The sequence below is a fragment of the Rhinolophus sinicus genome, chromosome 16 (genome assembly GCF_057876585.1).
Source record: "Rhinolophus sinicus isolate RSI-liver-muscle chromosome 16, RSI-T2T, whole genome shotgun sequence".
Taxonomy (NCBI): domain Eukaryota; kingdom Metazoa; phylum Chordata; class Mammalia; order Chiroptera; family Rhinolophidae; genus Rhinolophus; species Rhinolophus sinicus.
The window spans coordinates 53,417,692-53,443,182 of NC_142516.1; the positions used below are offsets into that span (position 1 = coordinate 53,417,692).

General features: G+C 40.4%; 1 protein-coding gene and 1 pseudogene across 1 annotated transcript in view; one reads left to right on the plus strand and one right to left on the minus strand.

Moving 5' to 3' along the window:
- Nucleotides 1-25,491, plus strand: part of KDM4C (lysine demethylase 4C) — a 383,956-nt gene that overhangs the window by 2,778 nt on the left and 355,687 nt on the right. The window contains exon 2 of the mRNA XM_088793095.1: nucleotides 6-68. The gene's annotated coding sequence lies outside the window, so the exon portion shown is untranslated. The remainder of the gene's footprint in view (nucleotides 1-5; nucleotides 69-25,491) is intronic.
- On the minus strand, nucleotides 5,007-7,347 carry LOC141571233 (prefoldin subunit 6 pseudogene; annotated as a pseudogene).

A 25,491-nucleotide genomic window follows, 5' to 3' on the forward strand; every position in this document is an offset into this window, starting at 1 on the left:
TTTAGGTCAGTCACTGCTGTCCTGGTGGAGGCAGGTGGGAGAGTCCCTTGGAAAGTAGGATCCCCTGGGTAAGAAAGATTCCACTTCGGGAAAGTCGTGGCTTGGATTTTTGTCAGGAAGAGGGTGGAAAAAAGGGGTCTTTGACCGAATCTTATCAGAAATCTGCCACCTAGTGTTCGTTTCTGAGAATATGTCCTGACATGCTAATCCTGTGGTTCTCTATCTCAAGGACCATTTTCATTGACGTTTTATTGTTAGCATCAGATTTTAAGACAATTTGGTTACCAAAAGAAATACAATTTTAGAAAAGAGTTACGTATTTTGTTTCTTTTAATCACAGACGTATAATACTTACAAAACAGGATTTAGGATCAGCAGATTAATATTTCTAAAAGAAATACCATACTCAACTGATGTAATAGCAATTTAAAAAAGAATACTCAGGTTGCCATCTCCAGCCCTATTTTTAGCAAATGTTATCTGTAGTTTTTATCAGATAGAGGGCAAGGAGTGAAGCATTTGTTGTGCATCAGTATGCTGGACTGTACAAACAGTAGCTCATTTAAGCCTTACAACAATCCTTTGAGTTATGTACTGTTACCCCACCTCAGGTTTATTGGGGTATAACTGACAAAATTTGAGTTAAGTATTCCTCTAACACCATCTTACAGATGAGAAATTGAGATGAAGCCATTGACTTTATGTCAGAGCAAGTTGGCTAAAGAACCCACATCTGTCATGCCTCAAGTCCATGTATACTCTTTGAATTTCAGGGAAAGGCTTACAAACCCCCTTTACTGCTTTCATAAACTGTTAGAAAGTCTAACCACCTTTGTTTGGAAAGCACTGCATTAAAAGGAACCTCCAAACTCCCACATTAGTCTGCAGGACCATTTCCTTAAAACAAGTTGTACTCTTGAGACCTGAACCAAAATATTAAAAATCAAAAATTAAAAATACTAGGGTAGTTGTATTCTTGAGTTTTGCTAGAATGAATTCATAAAATATATGAGGTTTTTTTAGTTATGCTTCAATTGTAATACATTTCAACTGAAACCCCATGTTTTACATTACATTTCCTTAAACCCTTAATTATTCCGTATTATCTCAGGAATCCAGATTCTTGCATGGAATCACTCAAATACGCTATGCCCACCAAATCCCAATTTGTATACAAAGTATATTCGTCACAATAGAGAAAAAACATACACAATTAGTTTTTTAAATTAAAGGAACGTATTAAATTTCCTAGGTTCATTGTATAATGTATTTAATCACCTTTTGAAATTTGATAAGTATTTAACACTAAATTCCCTAGTTTGGAATAAATATTTTAGAGATTATTAATGAATCATAATGAATCATTAATGAATCATTTATATTCAGCCTCAGACACAGTCATTCACATGGTCAAGTTATCTTTCTGGCTAATATTCCACAAATACATTCAGACAAAATATTCAGAAACGAATTCTTCACATTTCATACATTTTTATGAATTGAAGTTTCATGGTGTCACTTTTGAAAGTGTATCTGTATATATGTATCTTAAGTGATCGGCAAATTAGCAGTTGTTCTTGATACCTTAAACAAACACACACACATTTATTTTTAACTTAACAAGCTATAATATGTTTGTAGCATTCCAAGCTCTTTTTAGGGGGGTAATTATTGTGTCTGTAAAACAGAGACTGCGTGTCAAAACAGAGCTGCTTTCAGTTACACATATTTACATTTTAGTATTTATTCAGTGCCTCCTGCTGGACTAAGATTCTTTATTTCAAATGCAAACGAATTCCATACTCCTTGGCCTTTAATTTAGGTTTCCTTTGAATAGTGTGAAATTACCCTATTTTTATATATTTCCAATTACTTAAAAGTTAGATTTGGGGCAGTAAAGGAGTTAAATTCATTAAAACACACCTGGGGAGCAGTCTTAGGTTAATTTCACATGAAGAGATGGCCTTACTGGAGCACAGATCTTTTGGCAGGTAGGTGGATACTCCAAATGCTTCCTTCCTATGTGTGCCCTCCTGAAGGATACATAACAGGTTTCGGGTGATAATGCATCAAGTAATTAGTCATATATAGAGGGGAATTTGGAGGTGATTCCTGCCATCAAATAGTTCCTGGCAATCCCAGAAGAAGGAAATCTGGAGGCTTGTGAGTCAATACAGGCTGCTTTTATTTTTTTAAAGCAACTTTTTAATAAAATGGAACTTAAATAGCAGTGGCAGGAAAAATGCATTTAAACACTGATGCCATATTAAATTACTTTTATAGTCAACAGGATTTTTGTTTTCCTTATTTTTTTTAAATTTTCAATTTTTCAATTACAACTGACATTCAATGTTACTTTATATTAGTTTCAGGTGTACAGCATAGTGGTCAGACATTTATGTAATTTATCAACTGATCACCTCTATTAATCTAGGACCCACCTGGCGCTACACGTTATACAATATTATTGACATTTTCCCTATGCTTTACTTTACATCCCCATGACTATTTTGTAACAACGAATTTGCACTTCTTAATCCCTTCAACTTTTCCATCCAGCACCCCCCAACCTCCCTCCCATATGGCAATCATCAGTTCTCTGTTATCTATAAGTCTGTTTCCGTTTTGTTTGTTTGTTTGTTTGTTTGATTTGTTCTTTAGATTCCACATATAAGTGAGATCATACGGTATTTGTCTTTCTTATTTTATTAAGCATAATACCCTCTAGGTCCATCCATGTTGTCGCAAGTAGAAGGTGGTTTTAAATTAACAGCAGCATAAGAGAGTTGCTGAGGTTTATTTGGGCATTGATTTTTCCAGCGGTCATATTTTTACCATGGTTTCATTTATACGTGGTCCACTGGAAGGCCTGTACTTAGGGTTTATCATAGGTATGCCACAAGGCAGTATTTACTCTCAGATCTGGGCAAGCGGGCTCTGCAATGTAGTGGCCCCCACATATCACAAACATACTAACCTGCTAAGTCTTGTAGGGGAGGGAAAAATTTTCTTTTCCTTCCATCCATCTTAGGTTCTCTGGCCTAGGCCCTGTACTGACAAAAGACAGACTAACAAGAGAGAAATAAATAGAGGTTTATTAACGTGTATTGTGTATCCACATGGGAGGACTCAGAGATGAGTAACTCAAAGGGTGGTTAGAACTTGGCTTATATAGCATCTTAACAAAAGACCAACAGATTTTTATAGAAGTGACAAGACAAAGTAAAGAACTTTGTTTCTAGGGCAGCAAATTGTGGGAAGACAAACGTGTGGGGGAACTAATGGAAAATAAGGGCCAGTTAGTAAAATTTATGATGGAGATTCTTCTGGTGTCATCTCTAGGTTGATAAGAATCTAGAGTTGTCTCTAATAATTCTGTCCTTGGTAGAGAGAAGAGGGGGAACATGTATATGAATTTATGTCTGGCTTTTAGGCAAATAAGGGTAAGGCAGAAAGCTTCTTTTATATCTGCTGCTTCTCTATTGCCTTCAGCTCAAAATAATCCTGATGTCAAAGTGGCATATTTTGGAGTGGTATTATATATTCTGCTACCCTCAGGCCCCAGGGAAATAAATACCTCAGCACATCCCTTGTCCTCAAAAGAAAATGCAACTATGTCCAAATGCTGTGAAGGCTCCTCAGTTGTGCATGGCCAGCATCAGAGATGGATACTGCTTCAGAGACTAGAGAGGTTTTAAGTCGAGGAAGCACCTCAGTAGGAGAACATAAATTATTTTGCCATATCTTGTCAGATAGCATGCAATACATGGGATTCTTACATACCCTGTTTCCCTGAAAATAAGACCTAGCTGGACAATCAGCTCTAATGCGTCTTTTGGTGCAAAAATTAATTTAAGACCCGGTATCACATCGCATCCACATTACATCACATCACATCACATCACATCACATCACATCACATCACATCACATCACATCACATCATATCACATTCCGGTCTTATAGTAAAATAAGACCAGGTCTTATAGTAAAATGAGACCAGGTCTTATAGTAAAATGAGACCAGGTCTTATAGTAAAATGAGACCAGGTCTTATAGTAAAATGAGACCAGGTCTTATAGTAAAATGAGACCAGGTCTTATATTAATTTTTGCTCCAAAAGATGCATTAGAGCTGATTGTCTGGTTAGGTCTTATTTTCGGGGAAACACGGTAACAGTTGTCATTGCCTAATAGTGTGGAGCATCAGTTTCTTCTCTTCATATCTCAATAAGTGGTTCCAGAATTACTCATGAGTTAGCTTAGCATAGTATTTGCAACAGCTGTGGCTGAGAAACAATTAGGAACCTTAAACAATTCATATTATCTTTTAAGTCCTAATATGTGTGTCAAGACCTAATAATACACATGAAATATGATGCTGACTGGTGACATTGCTTTATTTTTATAACAATATTTAGTGAGACTTAATTACATTTTCCAAAAATAAAGGTTGTTCAACTTTAAATAATTTTGACTTAAAATCTTTTTTTTTTTTTAAAGATTTTATTGGGGAAGGGGAACAGGACTTTATTGGGGGAACAGTGTGCACTTCCAGGACTTTTCTCCAAGTCAAGTTGTTGTCCTTTCAATCTTAGTTGTGGAGGGTTCTGTTCAGCTTCAAGTTGTTGTTCTTTCAGTCTTAGTTGTAGACGGCACAGCTCAGCTCCAGGTCCAGTTGCCGTTGCCGTTGCTAGTTGCCGTTGCTAGTTGCCGTTGCTAGTTGCCGTTGCTAGTTGCCGTTGCTAGTTGCAGGGGGCACAGCCCACCATCCCTTGCGGGAGTCGAGGAATTGAACTGGCAACCTTGTGGTTGAGAGCCCACTGGCCCATGTGGGGATCAAACCGGCAGCCTTCGGAGTTAGGAGCACGGAGCTCTAACCGCCTGAGCCACCGGGCTGGCCCCCTTGACTTAAAATCTTTATATCCTTTATAATTGTAACGTATTTTGCCTTCCCGTTTTTGGAAGATAATTCTGAAAACCTCAGAAGAAAAATAACTTTCGTAAACTGTGAAAATAATTTTAATTTTAAAATTTTATACAGTAATTTAATTTACATTTGTTGAGGAAAATATATTAAAATCTATACAATTGGAATACAGTTACACTTTATATTTTTTGTCATTTAGGTCAGAGATTGGCAAACTTTTTCTGTCAAGAGCTAGAAAGTAAATATTTTAAACTTTGTGGGCCAGTCTCTAGCACAGCTACTTAACTCTGCTCAGTCTCTAGCTCAAAAACAGCCACAAACAACACACAAATGAATGGGCATGGCTGTATTGCAGTGAAATTTTATTTACAAAAATAGTTGGTAGACCAGATTTGGCCGATGGATATAGTTTGCTGATCCCTGATTTAGATTATTACTGTTAATAGAACCTAAATATGAAAAATTTTAATTATAACAACATAATTAGTATAATAATTTTGCTTAAGTGGGGGCAAGAAAAATAATTATGGAATGAAAAAGTTTATGAATTGTGTCTTAATTTTATTACTCCTCCCAACATCAGTCCATCAACAGAAAACCTGAACAGGTGCATATTAGTTATTAATAGAATCAGCAAAAAAAAAAAAAAAGACTAAGCAGCAGCAAGTGAAGTGGGAGAAAACCAAGAGAACAGGTGTCCTGGAAGTCGAGTAAAAAAAGCATGTCAGGGAGAAGAAAGTGATCTTACGGATTGATGGAGGGAAAAATCTAGTGAAATGGCTTTGAGGGAGAACGGGAGATGAGTCACTGAGACCGTAATTATAGAAAATGTATCCAGGCCAGCATCATTGCTCTTATTGTAATCACTCATATCACCTTACCTCCTACGTAGAGTTAGAAGCCTGATATTGTACACCCTGTTAGGCATACGCCCAATTGTGTGGTAGTGTAGGGCAAATCTAAAAGTTTTGTGAGTGTGGAAACTTTTTTACCTTACAACCATGAATACATATCATGTTCCCTTTATCTTCATTGTGCCCCTTGGAAACCAAGAGAACATCTGGGACTAGAGACCACAGAGGTTCTATAAGCTGCAATTAGAGTTTTGTAGTATTGAAATCAGAGTACAATATAACCTGAAACAGGAAACAGCCATTAAACTCTGCCTAAATCCATTGACTAGCATAAAGATTGGGCTAATTTTTCTTAGTTGGGAGTACTATAGAAGAAAGGCTCAAGGGGGCTGGCAGTTGAGACACTTTCAGGCAGTTAAGAAAAATCGTTTTGCCTTTCCTGAATGTTTGCACAGTGTGCCACAGGCCTCTGGCAGTACGAAAAGACCTGAATTTGACACCTTGAAGGTCTGATGTTTTAAGTGCAAAAAACGGGGGCTGCAACAACCTGAGTTTGGTCCAGTGAATGGAACCAGTGTGCATCCGCACTTCCAATTTTCTTTTTTTTTTTGGTGTTTTCACATTTTATTGGCTATAATATAGACCCTAGAGTTACCTTGGTCCCTCCCCTCCCCTCCTCTCCCCCCACCACGGGGTCAGGCTTTCCCAGGAGCCCCTGCCTTTGCTGCCTGGGCCCGCTGGAACTCCTGCTGCAGCTGGGCAAGGGTCTCCCTCTGTTGCTCTGACTGCTGCTCCAGGTCCCGGAGCTGGGATTCATATCGCTTAATTTCAGCTGTCGTATAGTCCAGCCTCTTCCCCACTGTGGCTCGAGCCTCCCCCAGCTCCTGTTTGACCAGCACGGGACCCAGAAGTTTAAAGACCACGTTGGACCCGTCCAGCAGGGCCAGTTCCTCCTTCACGATATTATTTTCTGTTAGTTGTGCTTCAAGCTTCTGCCACCCTGATATGGATTTACTCAGTTCCTTCTGTAGCTGTTGATATTTCTCCGCTTTTCCCTGTAGCTTGTTCTGAATCAGCTCAGCCACGGCGGAGACGAAAGCGTTCTCCCTTCAGTGTTCATCCAATTTTCTTAATTTCAGCCCCAAATGGGCTCAGTCCACGCGTTCCTGAGAAAGTTTCTGTTCAGGTCCCCCGTCTGAAGGTTTACACTTGCGCGTCGGAACATGCTGCACACAGGTGCCCCCAAAACACCGCACTTGTTCTCCCTGAAGCTTACATCAGTCACTGCTTCAGTGTCCCCTTGTAAGGGGTCCAAACAAGGATACTTAAGCCCACCCGGACCTCCCCACTTAGCAGAGGCTAGAGGCGCGAGCTTGAGGGAGACCCGCTGCACGACGAGACCCCTCGGATCCAGGCCAGCTCTGAGGCGGCGCCTGACGTCGCTACTCCGGAAAGCCCCGTGCGCGGGCGTGTGAAGCCATCACCAAGTGGGGCGCGCTGACACCCGCAGGCCCCTCCGTAATGGAATCCCGCGGGTGATGGCACCAGTTTCTCCTGACTGCCCATATCGCTCCCCGCTGTGAGGACTGGGTCAATCCGCCCCAGAAGAGCAGGAAGCTTAAAGGCTGTGGCTTTACTTTTACATTAGGTGCTGCGCGGAGAGGGCGGGGAAGAAGTTCGGCGGTACCGGCAGTCGACCCATGTGACTCGCTGGGGCCCGGCCTACCGGTGCTTGCTTTCCCGGGTCACAGGCACCTTGAACCCAGGGGGTCACGTGAGGTCCTAAGGAGCAATCGCGATCGTTGGCATCGAGGTCTTTCTGCGCGTACGCACTCGATCTACCACCTACATGGGAAAATCTCTGAAATGACACCATTATTACTGGCCCCCCTTTGTCCCGCTACCTTCGCCTCCAAGATCGGGACACAAACCTAAGTAACAGCCCTTTCCCAGCGTCCAGTGCTTGCTGGTGGAGTGTCGGACCAGACAGCCAAAAGGTGCTGAAACCACTGGGATTAGGGCAGTTTCTCTCATATTCGCGTTGTCTGCGACATACCCGCTGTCACGTTGAACGAGCTGTGGACCCTGAGGGCCCTGGCCCTGCGGGGTTTTCGATTCGCAGTCTCGCAGCTCTCTGGAAGACCTGAGCTGGCGTCCCCGCCCAGCGGAGCGTGGGTGCCTGCGGATGTCAGTCGGTGCCAGAACCAGCCCTGTCACTCACCCCTCGTGGACTTTTTTTTCTGAAATCACCAGCCTCAGTTCCCGCAGGATAGTCCCCAGACCCTGCGGCCAGCTTTTCCATTTTTAGATCCTGAGGCCAATACTTTCTATGGTGTCCACAAGCCAAAATATCCCACCGCCAGGAGGACCTTCACCACCAACTGGTCGTTCGGGACTGTTTCCTGATTTGTGGAAACCGATGCACCTTTTTCCACCTCTCCTTTCTGGTAGGCTATCTCTCAGGCTAAAGGTATTACATGTTTTCTACCTGTAAAAACGGATCACCCCTTTGGCCTTTAAGACTATGTACATTAAACTGACCCCATCTTTTTTAGACATTTTAGTGCTCCAGCTCAGATTGTCCTTTCCTCATGGTCCTTGATTACTAACCCATCTTAAGGCCAGAAGAACTAATCGACCTTCTTTACCAGGTGGAGGTTTGTTGGCATTCTTTTCTCAGACTGCTTTGTTAAAACACGCGTTTCAAAATCAGGTATGAATTTTCCTTTGGTGTTTAGGTTTAGCAATTTTATGAAACCGTATTTTTCTCTTTGAGCTGCCCTGGCATCATGCACGTCTGAACCAAATGATTCATGTGATCTTTATATCAAAAGAATAGGTTTGGCATTAGCTACAATTGAAGACCACCTCAAAGCCTCTCCTCTGAACCTTTCTGCTTGGAAGTCAGTTGCTGCTGCAGAGAAGCCCAAATAAGCTCATATGGAGGAGAACAGAGACCTTTGGCCAACCTGCCCCAGCTGAGCTTCCAGTTGGCATTTACCAATAACTGGCAGCCTTGGGAGGGAGATCATTTGGACCTTCTTCTACATCTCCAAGATTGGAGACCTTTTCAAGATGTAGTACATGCGTAAGGTTTGGGAAAAACAGATACCAGTTGGTATGTTGCAGTGGGATGGGAATGCATGGCAAGCAAGAGCTGGCAGAAAGGAATGAATGTCAATGGAATCCCTGAGAGGTGATTCTAGACGGCAAGAGGCGTGGATGATCCAAGAGTGAGGGGCTTGAGGGGAGCAAAGTACAATAGGCACAGATACTGAGCTGGGAAGGAATAAAGAACAGGTGCTAGGTCCAAAAATTAAAGAGATACCTGTGGCAGAAAGATGGATATCCATCACCAATTGTACGTGATTAGTTTAGAATTTTGCCTTATCTAGATACATGAAGAGCCATCCTATAAGAGAGCAAATAAAAGAATGCTCAATAGTACTATTATTAAATTATACTTAAATTTAAAAAACAGGGCTCTTTCATTCTTACATTAAAAAGTACACATTTCAGAAGTTTTCATGATTCACCAAACAGACTCATTCACTCATGGGGTTATTTTTGTACAGGTATTTTAAAGGGCTTGATAAAAAAAATCCTAAATTTCCCCAGTTAGAATCATTGGGTTCCTTTAAGTATATGGCTTAATATATCATCACTTAGAAATCACTTAGAAGAACACATGGAAGTTTACAGTCAAAGTAGCAGCAGTTCTGGGCTGGCCTGGTGGCTCAGGCGGTTAGAGCTCCATGCTCCTAACTCTGAAGGCTGCTGGTTGGATTCCCACATGGGCCAGTGGGCTCTCAACCACAAGTTTGCCAGTTCAATTCCTCGAGTCCCTCAAGGGATGGTGGGCTCTGCCCCCTGCAACTAAGATTGAACATGGCACCTTGAGCTGAGCTGCTGCTGAGCTGCTGCTGAGCTCCTGGATGGCTCAGTTGGTTGGAGCATGTCCTCTCAACCACAAGTTTGCCGGTTCGACTCCTGCAAGAGACGGTGGGCTGCGCCCCCTGCAACTAGCAACGGCAACTGGACCTGGAGCTGAGCTGCACCCTCCACAACTAAGACTGAAAGGACAACAACTTGAAGCTGAACAGCACCCTCCACAACTAAGATTGAAAGGACAACAACTTGACTTGGAAAAAAGTCCTGGAAGTACACACTGTTCCCCAATAAAGTCCTGTTCCCCTCCCCCAATAAAATCTTTAAAAATAATAATAATAAAATAAAAAATTAAAATAAAAAAAAATAAGAGAAAATTTTTTAAAAGTCTCTAAAGAGATTTTAAAAAAAAAAAGAACGGAGAAAAAGCCACTCTATTCTGAATCATCAAGGGAAGACATGGGGAAAATCAAAATTGTAATATAAAAGATAGTGATGTTTTATTTACATCATGTACCCTTTGTTACTCTGTCAGCCTTACTTGACAAGTATTGCATCCAACCTGGAGCTGGTAGGGTTAGGAAGTCTTTTTGGAAGAAAGACAGAGCCACGTGGGCCAGGTTAAAGGCTAGGGTAAGACTCCCAGGGATCGGGTGGTGGCTGCTCGTGCCTAAGTGATAGACAGGAGGCGGGAGTAAGGCTCCTCCCACTGTCATACCTGTTAATAGAGTGTGTGGGTTAAGTGATATGAGAAGACTCCCCGGGATCTGAGAGTGTATACTTCCTGTTAGTGAATATTTGGAGGCTTATAGAGGTAAGTTCACAGTCAGCTTTCTGAATTGTGCCTCAGTTGTTTATTTGTTGAAACTGAGCATATAGCCACTTAAATCTGAAAGAAAGTGCAAACCAGTGCTTACTGGTGTGGAGCTGCTCCTGCTATGACCCCCCCCCCCCACCTCCCCCCCATCTCTCCCTCCCTCTTACCCCGACCTCTACTACTTTAAGAAAAGAAACTTGCGCTCTGCTCTAACTAACCTCCTCTGTCCTGTCCTGAACTCCCTGAAAAGGTGACATGGTGTCTGGGCAGCTGTTGTAACTCCTGAAGTGCCTGTATTTAACTCCTTGGTCTGTGTTTCTCTAAACACTGTCTGAATTCAGTTGATAGACTTTGGGCCAGACTTACAGGAAAGAGAAAAAAGCTAATGAGCTAGGGCTCTGAGCCAATTCAGTGTACCACTGTGAAAATGTATAATTTAAAAGATATATTACTTTCTTGTATTATGAAGTTAGAGAAAATTCTTTTGACATCCAGCATTTTCACTGTGTAAATAATGTCTGTTGGTTGACAAATCAAAAGTTGTAATGTTATCAGATGCTTGCTAGCAGGTATGATTAATAAACCCTGACAAAATTCAGGGCCTTCTTATCAAGTAAAGTTTGGTGGGTGGTTTTACCACACTGAAACCTCTTACTAGGTAAAGGACTTTTTCTTACAGAGTGCCTATGTACTGCCAGACTTGTAACTCCTGCCAAAAGTTCACCTGCTTATCCACGGTAAAAGAGGCCATACCATTGTGGCCCTTGAAACTTGCCTGTATTATGTTTTATTTGGTAAGTATTTCACATACCCAAGCAGTTGTAACTGATACTTCTGAATATATTGTGAGAACAGATGCATATTTGTAATACTTCTCTTGATTGTAAGGAATATTCCCAGTGGGGAAATGCCACCAATAAAGCAGTGCTCTTGGGATGAGTACACAACTAGGAGCCCATCTGTATCTTTCAGCCCAGTTATATGCTGCCAGTAGAGCAGTAGAGGAAGCCAGGTGAAGGGAAGAGAGAGGATGAAGAGATCACTGTACTGATTAAGGAGCCGGTAGAAAGAAGGTGTGTAAGGCAACTATCCAAGAAGCTATACAGACAGTCCTCCTGTTTGGACCACTTAGTTCTAATGAGCCGTTTAAGCTGCAAGTGTCAGTGATGGACAGTTACATAGACTGGAGCCTCTGGGTTTCAGACACAGCAGTTGCCTGACACCACTGCCTGGTATACTCCATTTGTGGGGCAAGTATTGGCTTGTTCTTGAGTGCTGGACGCTGATCAGCTAACTAAGCGACAGCACATGATGTTATATTCTGACATGCCCATTTTGGCATGGGTCAAAAATGAAAATGCCAACAAAGTGGGTATTGCTTAGCAAGCTTGCATTATTAAATGGAAATGGTATATTTAGGAAAGCAATAACCTGGGTGTATTACTTTCTTATTGGTGCTGTAGCAAATTAGAACAAACTTAGTGGCTTAAAACAACACAAATGTATTGTCTTACAGTTCTGAAAGCCAGAAGTCCAAAATGGGTTTTAGTAGACTGAAATCAAGGTGTTGGTCGGGCTGTACTCCTTCCAGAGGCTCTAAGGGAGAGTCTGTTTCCTTGCCTTTTCCGGTTTCTGGAGGGTCTCCTCATTCCTTGGCTCATGACTATTTCCTCACATCAATCCAACCTCTTGCTTTCATCATTACATCTCCTATAGCCAAATCTCCCTCTGGTCTCTTTCTTCTGAAGACACTTATGATTACATTTAAGGCCCACATAGATAATCCAGGGTAATCTCCTCACTTCAAGATCCTTAACTTAATCACATCTTTAGATCCCTCTTTATCGCATCGAGTAACATTCACAGGTTATAGGGATTAGGACCTGGAAGTATCTGGGGGCTATCACGCAACCTATCAAAGCGGGCATTAATGGAATCTCATAGCTACATACGCGTAGTCACCACGGAAATGTGGCTATCTCAGATGCAGGGTCTGTGTCATCACCTTAGGCTTCTTGAGAGCCTGGGTACACTGAGGTTCCCCAGGATGCCTGAGGCTGGTTCATGGATGTAGCAGCTAAATTAAAGGCCAGTGCAGTTGTACAGGGAAGAGTTAACATAGCAGGTCTGAGCCTGCTTAGCCTTAGGAAGTTCTATTTACAAGCTTGGCCTTTGGATGGTATCTGGGAACTGCAATTTGGGGAGACTTCCCACCATGCACAGAACTAATAAGAATGACTCATTTTACCTAAACAGTTTGTACAGCCAATGTGATTAATGCTGGATACCAGCTTTCCTCCTGGGAGTCTAGAAGTTTGGTATGTGTTAGGCAGAGGGCACTTCCATAACCAGCCCCAAATAAAAACCTTGGACAGTGAGTCTCTAATGAGCTTGCCTAGAAGACAGCATTTCACATATGTTGACACAGCTTGTGTCCTGTGTGACTCTACTAGGAGAGGACTTTTGGAAGCTTGTGTCTGATTTCTTCCAGACTTTTCCCCATGTGCCTTTTTGTATTTGCTGACTTTGTTTTGTATTTTTTAACTCTGATAAATCTTAGTTGTGAGGACTATATGCTGAATGTTGTCTGTGATAGTGAATCATCAAATTTTGTGGTGGTGGTGGTCTTGAGTTGATCTCAGAAGTATTACTTGCCAACCCAACATTAGGTTGTGTCAGACTCGGATTTGCCAGCCCAACTCGGACTCACTAAAATATGGCAAAAGCATTGCTTGGGAAAAGTAAGGATGAAAGCAAGGGGTGACAAAACTTTCGTGTTTGGCTGGCTATGGCGTCATCCCTGGTATGAAGCAGCAGTCTTTATAAGAGGTAGAAGTTACGTATGGAATTTGAAAATGATATTAATAGTTCCAACTCCCAGAGAGTTGGCTTGCTGCATCTCCTGGCTGTTTGGGGCTGTACCAGCTAAAGTGAGGGGATGGGAGGAGTGCAGCCTTGTGATGCCTTTTTGTATTTTGTTCTGTCCTCCTGGTGGGAGGAGAAAGAGCCCCAAAGTGAGCTTGAATGGGGCCAAAAATATTAAAAGTTTGTATTGCCCTTTCCTCCAAGTGGAAGCAAAGAATGTTAGATCAGTTCCCAGGACTGGAGCAAAGCAAACCAAAGGAAAAAGTGGGGAAAACCCCTGTAGCCATTTCTTCAGCCTGGCTGCCATCACTACTGCAGTAGCCCTACCCCACCCTCCTACATCCAGCAGAGAATCTTCCTTGGTAGCTGTACTGTTAACCTAGTAAATGTTCGATTTATTGGTGAAGGATTGAATAAATTTCCATTTAAACGGCGGTAGGAGGGCAGTGGGGTTAAAAGCTCTGTGTTTTGTGACTATTGCTTCTGGATGTAGGATAAAAATTGATGTAAAATGTTATATGCTTGTAACTTTTATAAATACTAGATGGATCATCCTAATTAGGGAAAGCTGAAAAGGAAAAGTTTTAGTGGGACACACAAATAATTGTTTTTTGCCACTGGTAGGTGGGCTGAAATTCATATTTTTAATGTAAAAATAAAATAAATCTCTGTAATTGATGATATTGGTTATACTTTTTGCCAATTTTGAATATGATGTGTCTTTCTGATTAAGGAACCTCTGGTAAAAAGGAAACCATGAAACCATGAAACCAGATGGAAATACTCTATTAGAATTTTACAAAGAGGATTTTAGGTGCTAATGAGCTTTTGTAAAATCAGATGTCTGACCCATTAAGGCTGATGATTTTCCAAATCAGATGTGCATATTTTTGAGTGTGTCTATTTGAACTTTAAAACGGACAAGATAAAAAAAAGTTTAACAAAGCCTTGCTTGTCAGTTGGACTTGGAACTTGGCTGTCTGGCCTTGCAGCATTTGGGCTTTGCTGCTGCTGGACTTTTTGCAATCCTGATCTTTAGTTGCCTAGACCTGACTTTAAGCTGAAACCTGGTACTTTCTGGTATTGGCAGCAAGCTAACTCTCTGGGTTATTTCAGCCTCAACACTAGCTGTGCCAGGGTAAAAACTGATGAAGTTGTTTTACTCAAAAAACAAAACTCGGACTCTGGGACAGTTGCCGATTAAGGCCAAGTTGTGGAAACATGGATGCTGGTTGGACCATCTGAGTCACCAACAAATGCCCACAGAAAAGGGCACATCCCAGGGAGTGTGACCCTCCAGCCATTACTGACAGGCCCGACTCTGGGCCCTGTCTCAGAGTCGACTCACTGCTGTTGACTTGTGTCTGGCTTTCCAGATTAGTTGCAGTTGGCAACAACGGTGTTGCCTGACTTGACTTCCTCACCTTTCTCCTGGTACACTCATCTTAGTAAGGCGGTCTGATTATTAAACGCAGCTGTCCTCAGAGAGGGATTAATCTTTTCTAGGCTGCTCTCTGGATAAATGATCAGGACAAAAGGGATGGAAGGTTATGTAAACTCATTAAAAAAATTTTTTTAATTCAAGATTTAATTCTGACGAATTCTGAATGTAATGTGTCTTTCTGATTAAATTGTAGAAAAATGTTTTTCTGTGAAAATGCTTTATGCCTCGGGAGCCGGCCCGGTGGCTCAGGTGGTTGGAGCGCCGTGCTCCTAACACCGAAGGCTGCCAATTCGATTCCCACATGGGCCAGTGGGCTCTCAACCACAAGGTTGCCAGTTCAATTCCTCAACTCCCGCAAGGGATGGTGGGCTCTGCCCCCTGCAACTAACAACGGCAACTGGACCTGGAGCTGAGCTGCGCCCTCCACAACTAAGATTGAAAGGACAACAACTTGACTTGGAAAAAGCCCTGGAAGTACACACTGTTCCCCAATGAAGTCCTGTTTCCCTTCCCCAATAAAATCTTTGTAAAAAAACACATGCTTTTATGCCTCTTGCATACAACCCTTCTATATGAAAGGTCTAGATGAGAGTAGGTGATGATTGAAAAATATTGTGATTACTGAATAAGACACAACTGATTTTGTAATGACAGAGGAAAAAACAAAACCCCAGCTCCTGAAGGCAGGGCAGGGGGAGACCATTAGTAATCTCTGTTTTTCAGGACTGTTCCTGGAAGCCTTGCCCTCTTTCTAAAGGAAAACTCACTGTGTGCCTTTTCAACCTGTGAGCACTTTGAATTCAAACTGGTTGCGGAGCTAGGCTAACACCTGACCAGCACTGACCCTGAGATGGCAGGGGGTGACCCCCAACACGGGTCTTTCCTGCAGAACACCTACAGATGGCCTCCATACTTAGAAAGCAGTTGAACCGATTGTTAGAGACAAAACTGTTTGGAACTAACTGCCTTAGGCAGTTCCCTCTGAAGCCAAGGTCTGAACTGAATGGTGTGGACTGAGAACCGAGGGTGGGAGGCCCCACAGTAGAAGGCCACACCGGGGACCCTGTTAACCGGTACTGCTTGATGAATGTACGTCCTGCTTGGCATGCCCCAGTAATTGTTAGCTCGTTGTTCCTACGGGTACCATGTGTGCCCTCTTGGATTGCACTTCTTGTCTGTGCTGCACAGCTAAGCTTACTAGATTTGGACACTTATGGATAATGATGATGATCATGGATGTGAAATGACAACTCCCAAAGAGCTCCTCGTGTTACCCACATATCAGAGGATGGGACGTGCTCTAGAGGTGAGGGAGTTCATTGGTGAAGTTGGAGTGGGAACTGGGTACAGGTAACAAGACTGGAGTTCAGAAGAGACAACAAGACTGGATATTGTCCATGTACATCATTTTATAGTTTTAATATTTTACCATGTGAATGTTAACATCATAATACCTCTTCGATACTAAATTTAAAAACAAAATATCATTATTTTAATAATTTGAAAAGGTATCTCTTAGAAAGGTTTGAGAATGATTTCTTTATGATGGCTCATCTAAATATGTTTATAGAATTCAGTTCGAGTTAATTAGGAAGGCATCAGACCAATTTATAACAAGTACAAGGAACATGAACATGGGCCATAACTGAATACTTTGATCTTGAGTCCATTGATGAAACTTGGAAAGAAACACATTGCCCTGAATTGCAGACTCAAGAATAGCTTATCCTGCAGGTTAGGGCAGAGTGAGAGAGGGGAAAAATGGTAGATGACAAGATCATAGAAGCAATGAAATGGCCCCTTGCTCATGGCCTATTGTGGTGAGAAGCAGTTCTTTTGAAGCACTAGTTTCTGACTGCAAAGTTCTCCTACCCTGCAGACTCTTCCCTCTGCCTAAACGCTGTGGATGTTAGGCTGTCATCCAAGAAGAGGGAGCAGGAGCCAACACCCTGAAGCGTCACAATTTCCATTTGCACTTAAGATGGGACTTCAGTTTGGCCGGATTTCTTTCACTCTCTGTAGAAGCCAGTTAATGAAACAGTTTTCTCACCAATTACTTCCTGACAACTTCCTCCTTCAGAACGCATGGTCCTCTTTTGACCATCAACACTCTTCTGTGTTGACATGGAAGAATATCATTTGAGGGGTGCAGAAATTCAAGGTCTTTGGGATTGGGCAGTAGTCAGAAATCGCACTGAAGAGAGCACTGAACATATCCCAGGCATGGGAGGGGAGGGGTGATCCCGGTGGTATCAGAAGGGCAGCCTGAGGCTGTGGCTCACATAGTTACGGGCCACCCCAAAGCTCATGGAGATTGTGATTAGTCCAACGTTGCTGTATAAAACTGAGTTTTTCAGACTACAAGGACAAGGCTAGCGTTTTCACTCTTCTCTATGTCCTCCATCCTCCAGTTGCTGGCTACCATTTATTGAGCTCTTATTAGGAGGCAGGCACTGTGCTAAAGCACTCAAATTTTCCTGGTCCTATATTAAGTCATCTATATTCACAAGCCACAATTATCATGATCCCTATGTTACAGAGAAGGAAACAGGCCCATAAAATCTCTGTGTGATCAAGTTGATACAATTCACAAGGATTAGAACTTGGACTTGAACCCAGTTCTGTCTGTCATCAAATCTATTCCCTTAACCACTCTGCTCTACGACAAGGAAATACAAAGGAACACCGAAGGAGCTCATAATTTGACAAGGAATTCGAGGGAGGCCTAAGACATAATTTTGAGGCAGGGCCTCCATTTGACTCATGTTGGCTATTATAGCCTGGGGCAGGCTTATGGTAGGGGCTTAAAAACTATTTATTGAAAGGAAATAATAGGCGTTACCGCCAGTATCCTGAGTAATTGGTATATTCACTTCTGTGGGTTCGGTAGATGGAGTATAATGCAGAGCCATCAGGGAAACCCAGAGGCTCAGCAGAAGCAGGGCACTAGGTCAAAGGGAGAAATCCCAGAAATAATCTCCTGCAGATGTATTGATACAGGTTTGGCCCCTGTGCAGATTTAAATGATGTCTTTCTTTCCTCCTGTTTAAATTACATTTTTATTTGTTTTTCAATTATAGTTAACATACAATATTATATTAGTTTCAGGTGTATAACATAGTGATTAGACATTTATATAGCTTATGAAGTGGTCACCAGGATAAGTCTAGTAACAATCTGTCACTGTACGTAGTTAATATGATGTTATTGACAATATTCCCTATGCTGTGCATGTGACTTTCCTCTCTTTCTAAAGGCGTTTTTAGGTCTAAGAACTTAGTATCTGTCTACAGGTCGCCCCATTCCAGTCCCAGCCTGGATCCCCACCACCATATCTCCCCCCAGCCTCAATGTCTGTGTTGACGCTGTTCCTGACTGCCTATTTCCTGCCTTCCAATCTATTCCAATTCTTCTAGCCTTCAGTGAACACACATAAAATATGTATTTCTTAAAAAGGCAATTATTCATTTACAAAAATAAAAACAGTAACAGACGCTCCCTCTTCCACATGCAATCTTTAGAGGCAACCAGATCTGGATTTAAGCTTGGATTTGTTGCTTACTATCTCGAAACTTGCCCAGGTTACTTATCTTCCCCAAGACTAAGTTACCGCCTGTGAAATACAGGCATTGTAATAAATATCTAACAGGGTAAAAGTGATTTGAATTAAATCATGCATCTAAACCATCTAGCTCAATACCTGTCCTCCATATATGTCAATAATTGCCTTTTTAAGAAATAAGTATTTTCTTCCCTTTCCACTATTCATCCCAGAATGAGATAATCCTCTCCTTTACATCTGATGACACTTCATAGGCATGTCTTACTTTCTACCTGTAACAAGGTATTTCTTTAGTTTTATTATGTTTTCCCTGTAAGACTATAGGATCCTTAAGGAGAGGGGTTGCTTAGAATTCATGATCCACTCTCTACTTCCACTCTACTTCCCTACATCAACTCCCTCACCCAACCCCATTTACACAGTTCTTTATACACAGTATGTTCTTATTAAATATTTGTTTAAGACATGATTAAAATAAAAGAAGGAAAGAAAAAATAGATGAAACAAAAAAGACTGTTGCGTTAAAAAAAATATGTTGAAATCAATCATCAAAATGGCTCAGAAGATTCCCAACTCATATCTACTTTTCATTTAGATTCCCAACTCATGTCTACTCCTCTTCACCAAATTGTAATGATAAAATACAGCATGTAGCTTTTTTTTTTTTTAAAGTAAAAATCTTACAGAAATGGATCTGGCTGTTTGGGTTTCAGTGAATGGTATTTGTTCATTCCTTTTCTTCCCACAGAAACTTCACAGATACATGGCTTTTCTAATTTGGCCCCGTGGCAACAAGGTTCCCAAATATCTCAACTATCACCCAAAAAGAGGAAAGCAGGAGGATGGTTCCACTCTCTGTATCAACTGGCTAGGCTCCAGGATTGCAGAAAAACCCTAACTAATTTGCAACCCAGAAAATCCTGTCTAAAATCTGCTGTCTAGTGTGGGCTTCGTAAAATTACATACATACGAGGTCTGACCATCAAGTTTGCGAACTCATCCTAGAAAAAGTGCTACATACCTCATTGTTGAATATCACTATAGTCACCTTCCAAGGGAAGCTATGCACCGACGCTAGCACCTAGTCCACCCTTCAAAGCAATTTTGGAACTCTTTTTCTGGAATGGCCATTAGAGCTGTCATCGTATTACCCTTGATGTCCTAAATGTCATCAAAATGTCTTCCTTTCAATATTTATCTTCAGGAAAAGAAAGAAATGATTGGGGGCCAGATCAGTTGAGTGTGTGGGGGGGGGGTGTTCCAATACAGTTATTTGTTTACTGGCTAAAAACTCCCTCACAGACAGTGCCGTGTGAGCTGGTGCATTGTCGTGATGCAAAAGCCATGGATTGGTGAAAAATTGAGGTTGTCTAACTTTTTCATGTAGCCTTTTCAGCACTTCTAAACAGTAAACTTGATTAACTGTCCAGTTGGTACAAATTCATAATGAATACTCCTTCTGATATCAAAAAAGGTTAGCAACATCGGTGCAACAAATTTGTGAACTTAATTGTCAGACCTCCTATTACTGGACACATTAATCCTATGGTTACCAATAGGGCTTCCCTCATGGGCACTAGATTTGAAACTGTAAATTCTCAAACAAAATTATCAAAAGTGTATTAAATTTGGTTTCCCATTTGATTTTCATCATAGATATATATAGAAAGAGATAGCTAGCCAAATAGATATAAATTGAGCTTTCGATAAGCATGGTAAGATGGTATTGGAAACCTTTAAATATAAAAATTATCTCATAATGAGTTTACATAATTGGTAATAAAAAACCAAACATATTCCCCTTGTTTATCTTTATTATTGGTAAATGTCATTCCTGATAGGAGGGGATGAATAGAAATGTATCATTTGTTGGGCACAGTCTATGTGCCAGACTCTTTACGTACTTCAGTGTCATTTAGTCCTCATTAAATGTTTGAGGTGAAATATTACAAACCCCATTTTACAGATAACATAACTGAAAGCATCAGGGTTTTCACCCATATCTGTCAACTCCAAAGCTCATGCTCTTTCATCTACTCCATCACACTTTTTGAAATGTTGGAAATAGTGTGCAAACCTCCACTATGTAGTTAGTGATAGTCCCCTTTCATTTCTGATGTTGGTAATTTGTATGTTCTCTTTTCTTTCTCCATCTTGCTAGAAGTTTATCAGTGTTTATAAAATATTGTGACTTTTTGTTCCTACACTCTTTTTCTAGTTCTTCTTGTGTGCTTACTCTGATAATGTCATATTGTGAGCAACCCTATGGAGAGGCCCACATGGCAGGGAAGGGAGGAGGGCCTCTGGTAAGCAGCCATTGAGGAATGGAGGCCCTCAACCTAATAACCTGGGAACAATGGAATCCCTTGAACAACATGAGTCAGCTTGGAAGCAGATCCTGTTTTAGTTAAGCCTTCAGGTGAGACCACATCCCTGACTGACCTTTGATTACAGCCTTGTAACAGAGCCTGAAGCACAGAACCTAGCAAAGGTATGCTGAAATTTCTGACCCACAGAAACTGTACAATAATAACTGTATGTTGTTTTAATTCACTTGTTTTCAGGGTAATTTGTTACACAGCAATAGATAACTAATATACCCACTCTATCCCTGGTAATTTTCTTTGTTTTGTAGTCTACTTTTGACATTAAGTTACCTACTCTGGCTTCCTTTTTATTAGTGCTTACTTCCCCTCTCCCCCCCCACCCTTTAAATTTCAGTCTACCTATATCATTATATTTGAAATGAGTTTCTAGTAGATATGTTATAACTGAGTCATGTTTTTTAATTCACTCTGACATTCTCTATCTTTTAATTGGTGTGCCTAAGCATATGATTAGTGATATTTAAATTTCAATCCCCTATTATCATTTTATTATCCATTTATTATCCATTTATTTTCTGTTTTTCATTCCTCTCTTGTCCCTTTCTTACTATCTTTTGGGAAATGAGAACAGTTTTGGTATTCCATTTTAATTTATTATTTGCATTTTTAGCTGTCTCTTTGTGTAGTTTTATATAGGGGTTGTGACAGAAATTTTGGTGTACCGTGTTTCCCTGAAAATAAGACTTAGCCGGACAATCAGCTCTCATGCGTCTTTGGGAGCAAAAATTAATATGTAATATAAGACTGAGTATCTATTATATTATATTATATATTATATTATATTATATTATATTATATTATATTATATTATATTATATTATATTATATTATATTATATTACATTACACTGGGTCTTCTAGTAAAATAAGACCAGGTTTTCTATTAATTTTTGCTCCAAAAGAAGCATTAGAGCTGATTGTCCGGCTAGGTCTTATTTTCGGGGAAACACGGTACATACTTGACTTTTCACAATTTGCTTAGAATCTATATTTTATCATTGCAAATGGACAGCCATTTAGGTTCCTTTACCTTTCCTCCTTTATGTTATAACTGTCTTTTATGTTACATCTCCTACTTTGAAAACTCAATTAGACAATGTGATAATTTTTGCTTTCAACCATCAAACATATTTTGAAGCAGTCAAGAGGAAAAAAATAAACTGTTTTATTTACCCAAGTATTTACACTTTGTTATTCTTCCCTACTTTCTGATGTTCGTTTTCTCTGTCTGATATTATTTCCCTTATGTTTGAACTTTCTTTTGCCATTTTTAAAAGCAGGTTTTTTGCAACAAATTCTCCTAGTTTCCCTTTTTCCTTTTATGTCTTTATTTCAACTCTTTTCCTGAAGGATATTTTCACTGGATATAAAATTCTGAGTTGAACATCTATTACTAACATCTATTACTACATGAAATGACCAATAACGTTAATTTTTTTTCCTAAACCTAACCCTACATCTTTAATTGTGTGAAACATGAAACCACCGTACAAACTCCCATATGATGGAGTATCGTGGAGATTTCATTTTTTGTTTTTTAAGATTTTATTGGGGAAGGGACTTTAGTGGGGAGCAGTGTGTACTTCCAGGACTTTTTTCCAAGTCAAGTTGTTGTCCTTCCAGTCTTAGTTGTGGAGGGCGCATCCCAGCTCCAGGTCCAGTTGCTGTTGCTAGTTGAGGGGGCGCAGTCCACTATTCCTTGCGGGACTTGAGGAATCAAACTGGCATCCTTGTGTTTGAGAGCCCACTGGCCCATGTGGGAATCGAATTGGCAGCCTTCAGAGTTAGGAGCATGGAGCTCCAACCACCTGAGCCACCGGGCCGGCCCTCATTTTTTTTTCTTATTACCAGAGTAATATGTGTGGAATTCAGAGCTTTTGAAAAATAAAGAAAAGTACAAATTTAAAATGACACATATATCTCTGTAATCCCAACATATAAAAAGGAACCATTGTTAAAATTTGGAAATGTGTGTTTCTAAGATTTTGTTCTTTGTAAATATGTATATATTTTAAACAAAGGTAGAAACATTTTAGATATTGTTTTGTTACTTTTTCATTAACAATAATATATTGGCCAGTGTTTTCTATGACAATAAATATTATACATTACAGCAAGCTTTTTAATGGTAGCATTGAATCCTATTTTTAGTCAGAACAACACCATGAACATTTAATGTTTCAAAATTTTAACTATGGGGGGGGTGAATAGGGGGAAGGGATTAAGAAGTACAAATGGTAATTACAAAATAATCATGTGGATGTAGGGTAGAGCATAAGGAATACATAGTGAGTAATATTGTAATAACTGTGTATGGTATCAGAGGGGCACTAGACTTATCGGGAGGATCACTTCGTAAATTATATAAATGTCTAATCACGCTGTGGTACACCTGGAACTAATATAATATTGTATGTCAACTGTAATTAAAAAATAAAACAATTATTAAAAAATGAAACAAAATTTTAACTATCAAAATAACTGTAGGATAAGATTTCATACACATAACTATCACCTCCAATTGATTCCTTGCAAAAAAATGCCTAAAGTAGAATTGCAGGCTTAAAGGCAGTGCACGTTTTTAAGGATTTTGACACATATGTACAAATTGCCTTCTAGAAAAGATGGTTGGAATGTGAATTGATACATATTGTTAGGTAGTTTTTTCCTGTTTTTATTTTGAATTAATTTTAAACATACAGAAAAGTTGCAAGACTAGAACAAAGAACTCCCATACACCTTTTACTTAGATTTAACATTTTGCTGTATTTGCCTTATCTCTCTCTATCTGTTTCTCCCTCCCTCCCTACACACACACACACACACACACACACACACACACACACACACACACTCTTATGGTTTATACTTTTTGAACCACTTGAGACTGAGTTGCTCAGGTAATGTTTCCTTACCCCTGAAAAATTTAGTGTGTATTTCCTAAGAAAAACACTATTCTCTTACATAACTACAGTATAGATATCAAATATAGGAAATTTAATATTGATAAAATATGTTATAGTCCATATTCCAATTTTATCTAGTCTATACTCTAATTTCTTTAATTGTCCTAATAATGTCCATTGTAGCATTTCCCTATCTATTTGTCTCCAAGTCCAGGACCACATATTGCATTTAATTGTCATATCTTTTAATCTTCCTTTGATTTGGAACACTTTCATGACATTAGGATTTTTGCAGAATACAGGACAGTGGTTTTATAGATTATTCCTCCGTTTGAGCTTGTGTGATGTCCTTCAAAAATTTAAATGCTAAGGCTAGGTCTAAAAAGGAAAAAATGAAGCTGAAATAGCATCACACGTAGATAAGGCTTTTATCAACAGACATTCTTGTAGGGAAAAAAATGGTGCTGACAAAGGATTACCCAATATGAAAATAACAAGAGGTCAAGGGGACTAAACAATACAGCTGCTAGATAATTAATCCACTTATTTTAAGTATAGCTAATGAAATTAGGTCGACAGAAATGGTTTTGTCAGCAGTGGAGGCTCTTGCCTTTTCAGTGGCATCACTGAGACACTTCATGCAGGGAAAGCCATATCTACCTTGCTTACAACTATCGCTAGCATCTCAACAATTCAAAGAGGCAAGCCCTCACTGAATATCCATTCACGGAGTTAATGGGTGGCAAGGATTATCCGGAGTATGCATCTTTAGTCTCATGGTTATTTTATTTTGTTGTTTGCTGCTGTTAAATACCAGGAAGCTAGAACAAGGAAAATACAAGATTTTCTGCCATCTATATGGAGTCTGCCGCTAATCCTTGTTCACTTGACTTGTGGGGGTGAACCTAGTAGCTAAGAGACTCAACATGAAATCCTCTTCAAGTCTGCTCACGTGAAAGAGTGGATTCACCAGACAATATTATGCCACCCATAGCGGGTGGGGAGGGATGGGGAAACAGGCTGACTTCTGCAGTCTCAATAGGGGCAGTCTTTGGAAAAACTTACTTCTGAACAGGAAAGCTCAGGATCTAGTTCACATGTGACCTCCTCCGAAAATTAGTAGCAGCTTAACTTCTGCCAAGCAAGAAATAAATGGAAAATCTTTGGCAAAAGATCTGGCAAACATGAAGAGGAACACAGGAAAATGGAAGTAAAACGAGGTGTTAGTCGCTTCTGCTATGACTGTTGACGAGGAGAAAGTGCTGAGATATTCTAAATTAAATTACAGCGTCGGAGAGTGAGAAAAGGAGACAAAACTGTTAGTCTGTTAATGGTTGTTGACCAGTTAACAAAAGACTGCTCACATTCCTGTTTTGCCTGTTGGGTTTCGGATTAATTTCCAGGTGGCTATTTCCGCAGATTATTTTAGCCAGACACCATCTAATTCCAGGAGCCCCTGTGCGTTGTTTACACTTGGGCTTTCCTGACTGCTGCCTCCAGCTAATCTACAGGAGTGGACATTTGTTTATGCGACTGTGCCTGTCCCTGAGCTGGCCCTGCTTCACCTTCTCCCACCCCTGGCCTAAAGCTAATGTAAACTCTTTCAGACTACCTCTTTCTTTCCCCTTCCCCCTACCTGATGTGTAAAAACACTTGCAAAACTCTGGGATGACGGACATGCTGGTTTTTCTACTTAGCTATGCTGCTGGCGGTTTAGACTGCACACCCCAGGAACAGGCATTTTATTTTGGCTCCATAAAAAAAAACCTTACTTAAAATACTTCAGTCATGGAAGTTAAAAAGTTTTTCGTTTAACATGGTGGAAGAATTAGCTCATAGGCC